Genomic DNA, 6,258 nt, shown 5'->3' with positions numbered 1-6,258 from the left:
TATATATATATGATAGATGCATAACTTGTAACCATGACATACTGGGTGAAAGAATATGTGCATTTTAAGTATTACTAGATAATACCAAGTAGCCTGCCAAACCAAACCCTGTTTTTCTAGTTATTTTCACCTGCAGCTTCAGAAATATGCACAGAAAATTACAAGTCTTCAGTCAGTCCTTTTAGACATCCATATATTTATACTCATCTTCCACAGGTCCCCCTCAGACACGTAAGCACCCACTCTATTAGCTCCCACTCTATTGCACACCTGGAAGCCCCACTCCCTGAAACTGACTCTAGGGCCCTGGAACTGACTCTGTGGCCCAGGCAGATCTTTAGTGTAATGAGTCATGGGCCTTGATCTGTGGTTTTGGAGTCTGAGGATGCCAAGAATGGTGACAGGAGAGAGGCTGGTAGATATACACATAAAGACGTGGCCAGGCCCCTGAACCAGCCATGGACCCTGCCCACCCCACTTCCACGATATAAACTATACCCAGCAGTTCCCTGGGGGGTGGGGAGGGAAGATGAGGGGTGGAGTTTGCAAGAGGGGTTCTTAGAAGCTGATAGAACAGGGCTGAGCAGACAGAGCCCAGCACAGCCTTGGCAGGGCTCCATGGACAGATGCTGGAGAAGTGACCTCAGGCCTAAATGTGCAGAAAGAAACGCCTGCCTGTCCTGGGCCTCACCCACCCATGCTGCTTTCTTCCTGGTGCTCCGGAAACCACATTCCTAGCTCTCTCCTCCTCCCCAGTCCTGTGGCTCCTCCTGCTAGGCTATACTCCAGAAGGCAGGAAAGCTGCCTCCTCAGCTGCATGAGGGCTGCGGCCGCCAACATGCCTGCTGGTCAGGCCCAGTTCCTTCACACAGCCCGGGTGCTGGAGGCCGCATATGGAATAGGACAGCCCAGGAAGCAAACAGTGTAAGTTGTAAGTTTCTTTTTACTCTTAGAAACCTCTTGATTAGGCAGCAAGGTACACTAAACCTGCTTCTCAGTATTTTGAACACATCTTGGCCAGTAACAAGGGCAAAATAGCTCCTCTAAATGGCAGACATTTGCTTCCTTGGTTCTAGGCTCAATGGGGGACTTTCCTGTGTTCTGCAGGGCATCACTTTGGCAAGGCCCACCCACACTCAGTATCTTCAGTGTAGCTCAGGACCTAGCAAAGACCTCCACTTCACATCGGGTTGCCCAGGGTCCTTCAGAGAAATACCCAATGCCTTCCATTCTAGCTTATAAAGCCCACTTCTAACTCAGCCACAGCTTTTGGAGATGCAAACAATTACAGACAATAACATACATTTATCCAGGCAATTATTTACCCCTTTTTCCTCCCATAATTTCATTTTGAGACCGTATCGCTCTGTCACCCAGGCTGGAGTGCAGTGGCAGGATCTCAGCTCACTGCAACCTCCGTGCCCCCAGGCTGAAGTGATTGTCTTGCCTCAGCCTCCTGAATAGCTGAGATTACAGGCGTGCGCCACCATGCCCAGCTAATTCTCATATTTTTAGTAGAGACGGGGTTTCACCATGTTGTCCAGGCTGGTCTCGAACTCCTGACCTCAAGTGATCTGCCCGTCTCGGCCTCCCAAAGTGCTGGGATTACAGGTGCGAACCACCATGCCTGGCCTTCCTCCCATAATTATCTAGGATCTTAATATCCAAGGAACTTCTGGGCATGGAGAGAGATACCATTATGACTTGTGCTTAGATGCTCATTGTCTTAAGCATAACTTTCCTGACCATTTAAATACTTCATACTTAATCAAAATTTATAAAATGCATATATCAAATTATTTTAAATATTTAAATGTTGATTAGGTGGCTCACGCCTGTAATTCCCAGCACTTTGGGAGGCCGAGGCCGGCGGATCACAAGGTCAGGAGTTCGAGATCACCCTGGCTAACATGGTGAAACCCCGTCTCTACTAAAAATACAAAAAATTAGCCGGGCGTAGTGGCAGGCACCTGTAGTCCCAGCTACTCCGGAGGCTGAGGCAGGAGAATGGCATGAACCCGGGAGGCGGAGTTTGCAGTGAGCCGAGATCACGCCACTGCACTCCAGCCTGGGCGACAGAGCTAGACTCCATCTCAAAAATAAAAAAAAAAGAGTTTCTTAGGGAATATGACTAAGAGTGGGATTCCTAAATGATAAAGTGTGTGTATCATTAACTAGATATTGACAAATTGCCATTCAAAGTGGTTGCTCTGATTTACATTCTCACCAGAAGTATATGAGTCCTCTTACTCAGCATCCTCATCAGCACTTGATATTGTCTAATCACTTTTCATAAATCTGAGGGGAATAAAATGGAATCTTGTCACGGACTTAATTCCCTGATTAGCAATGATATTGAACATTGTTTATGGTGTTTATTTAATATTTGCATTTCCTCTTGTGTAAAGTATTTGCTCTTTCTTTTCTCTTTTCTTTTCTTTCTTCCCTCCCTCCCTCCCTCCCCTTTCTTTCTTTCTTTCTTTCTTTTTCTTTCTTTCTTCCCTCCTTCCTTCCTTCCTTCTTTTTTTTTTTGAGACAGGGTCTTGCTGTGTCACCTATGCTAGAATTAATGCTTTAATCAATCATAACTCACTGCAGCCTTGAACTCTTGGGCTCCAGCGATCCTCCTGCCTCAGCCTCCAAAAGTGCTGGTATTACAGGCGTGAGTCATCATGCCAGGCCTAGTTTTTCTCAATGATTTTTAGAACTTCTTTATATTTTCTGAATACTAACTCTTTATCAAGGATAAATATCACAAATATCTTCTTCCAGCTTGTTGCTTGTGTTTTCATTCTCTTTCTGGTTTCTTTGTTCATCCTTTCAATGAACAAAAGTTCTTAATTTTGATTTAGTCACAATTACCACTCTTTCCCTTCGTGGTTTGCAATTTTGAGTTGTGATTTTTGTTTGTTTTTAACCTTTCCTATGGTGCTGAGAGTTATGTTTTAAAAGCTCTCCCCTACCGTGAAGTTATGATGATGCTCCCCTAATAATATTTGCCATGATGATTTTCTTCTAACGCTTTATCCATTTTACATTTCATTAATTATTATTATTATTTTTTTGAGACAGGGTCTCACTCTGTCACCCAGGCTGGAGTGCAGTGGCGCCATCACGGCTAACTGCATCCTTGACCTCTCGGGCTCAAGCTATCCTATCACCTCAGCCTCCAGGGTAGCTGGGACTACAGGTGCACACCACCATGTCCACCTAATTTTTGCATTTTTTTGTAGAGATGGGGTTTCGCTGTGTTGCCCAGGCTGGTCTCCAACCCTTCAGCTCAAGTTATCTGCCTGCCTCAGCCTCCCAAAGTGCTGGGATTATAGGCATGTGCCACTGCACCGGCCCAGCCCTACATTTAATTAATTTTTATAAGTATGGTTTAAGTAGGAATCCATTTTTTTTCTTCCACGTGGATAACCATCTTATACATTTCCTAACTGAATTTTTAGTTGTGCTTTCTCTCTCTCTCTCTCTCTCTCTCTGTCTCTCTGGAGATGGGGTCTCTATCATCCAGGCTGGAGTGCCATGGTGTAATCACAGCTTACTGTAGCTTTGACCTCCCAGGCTTAAGCAATCCTCCCACCTCAGCCTCCAGAGTAGTTGGGACCAGAGGTGCACACCACCATGCTCAGCTAATTTTTTTTATTTGTAGAGATGAGGTCTCGCTATGTTGCCCAGGCTGGTCTTGAACTCCTAGGCTCAAGCTATCCTCCCGCTTCAGCCTCCCAAAATGCTGGGATGACAGGCGTGAGCCACCATTCTCAGCCTTGAGTTTCTCTCTGAATAAATTGTATACTGCAGGAAATTTAAGAGTTGTCTCCAATGTCAGCTGGAAACTTCTGATTTACTGATGTCTGATGAACAATGGACCAGGTTCGGCCTGACAGATTGAATAGCTTTCCGCCACTGATCTGCACTCTCTACTCTGTCGTAGGTCTGGTTTCCAGATTTGTTCTATTTGTTATTCCTGTAACATTAACACATTGTCTGAATTATAATAGTTTCAAATATGTTTTCTCATCTTCTTGGGCAAGTCCACCCATACTGCCCTTCTGCAAGTGTCTGTCGCAACTTCCGGCACTTTGCTTTTCCATGTAAGTAGTAAAATCAGCTTGTCAAATTTCACAAAAGGAATTTTTACAGGCTCAGTTTGTTTCAAGTAACTATAATTATTCTTTGCTCTTCTGAAGCTCATGATGTCACAAGTTGGCTGGTAAGAACCCCTTTAAGTTGGGGCTTTTGTCATTTCAGGCCTACAACATACATTTTAAAAGCATCTGAATTTTTTGACCACAAAATAATTATTCCAGTTCTTACCCTAATATATGGAATCAGCTACTTTTAATGGAAAAGTAATAGTGATAAAGGCCACAATTTGGACACTCGGGTACACACCAGATTGTTGCATATGAGTGCTACTGATACACAGAAAAACACTGCACATCCACCAGAAAGAGCAAGAAAAAAGATATATCTTTCTAAAATCATGAATGCACATTGATAGTTCCACCATCATGAAATTCTTTAAAAATTTATTATAACATGAAAGTTTTTATTTTCTCTACAATTTAATTACTATAATTGTAATTAGAATTGTACCTCTCTCTCTCTTTTTTTTTTTTTTTTGAGACAGGGTCTTGCTCTCTCACACAGGTTGGAGTGCAGTGGCACCATCTCGGCTCACTGTAACCTCCACCTCCCAGGATCAAGCCAGTGTATCTTCCTACTTCAACCTCCCGAGTAGCTGGGACTATAGGCCCATGCCACCACGCCTGCCTAGTTTTTGCGTTTTTTGTGGAAACAGCTTTGCCCTATTGCCCAGGCTGGTCTCAAACTCCTGGGCTGAAGTGATCTGTCTGCCTCAGCCTCCCAAAGTGGATGGGTTTGCAGGCATGAGCCACCTCGGCTGGCCCAGAATTGTACCTCTTAAAACATGATGTTTCATTAATCATCATCACCTTTTATTACATTTTACAGACATGAAGATCCAAGTTCAGTTTTCAGCTTCTTCACATTTTCAGGGTCTAAAATGATTTTCTTTGGGCATCACCGTGGCAGGCTGCTCTGTGTTGTTCTTGTTCAGGACCCCAACTGATTTAGAATATTTGGGACCAACAGTGTCATTCTATAGCATGTCAAAGAACACTGGGGTTTCATGTGCTCTTTCCAATTGCTTGAGTTTTTAGTTTCTCCTTAATTGAATTGTCTATTGGAGGAAATGGCACAGCTCCTGGCATCTGACAGATAGATGCTTGGTACCTGAATCATGGTCCTTTGTGATACACGAATCAGTTGGCCAGCCTCTCCTCTATGAAGCTTCAAGGATGTGGTTGTGGAGATTGTGGATGACTTCCCTATATCCACGCTGTCTCACACTGGTATTGCAAGCCAATCATGGTAGTTCCATCCCCTTGACAGTGATTAGTTTGGGGGTGGACAGGACTAAGCTGTGTGGTACATGGAATGGGAAAGAAATCAGCTTGGAGGGCTCTTGATCCAAAGGGCATGCCTCACCACACACTGCTGTCTTCTTCCTCTGGACGTTTTGTGTCTGAAGTTGATGGCAAAAAAAAAGAAGAGTTAAAAAGGCCAGCTCCTTGGTAATGTTGCTACTGACTCAACCTGCCCAGAAGCCCTCATCCCTCTGGGTTTCACTGTTCCCCGAGATAACACATGACCTTATGGTTCAAGCCACTTCAAATTGTGGTTTCTGTTACTGGAGGCTGAGGGTTTCCTAATATAGATCTATCTGATGAGCCTGGCAATTTCTATGGCCTTTAATTACGTTGCTTGTCTATGACAGGTAATCTTCTATATACATAATAAAATTTCACTGGAAACTACACTGGAGTTTACTTTTTCTAATGGCGTTTTAAGTGACAAATATGTTTTCAGATTTTAAAATTCACCCATTCATGGTGCTTCCAGTGCAAACAATGGATCAGAGGTCTCAGAGGTGAAGACACCAACCATCTCTTTGAGGCTGCCGTGGACACCCCCAGATCACCTCTCCTGCCCCTCCTGGTGCCACGTTTCCCTTGACAATGAGTGTAAGATAGAACTCAATTTTAGAAATGCTAAAATGTGAGAAAAGGAGAGTCTTACAACTGAGAAAACTTTTTTAAACGTGGGGAGATTAAAGTTTCTACCGGCTTTGTGAGTGGCGTGCAGGGGGCGTGGTTTGGGACTGGGAGTGGAAAACAGAGACCGGGGACGAAGGTGACTCGGGGCTGAGGACAGGATGGTCTGGAGTCC

The sequence above is a fragment of the Pongo abelii genome, chromosome 16 (assembly GCF_028885655.2).
Source record: "Pongo abelii isolate AG06213 chromosome 16, NHGRI_mPonAbe1-v2.0_pri, whole genome shotgun sequence".
NCBI classification, from domain to species: Eukaryota; Metazoa; Chordata; class Mammalia; order Primates; family Hominidae; genus Pongo; species Pongo abelii.
The sequence above is the reverse complement of the archived record's forward strand: the minus strand, read 5'-3'. Positions refer to the sequence as shown.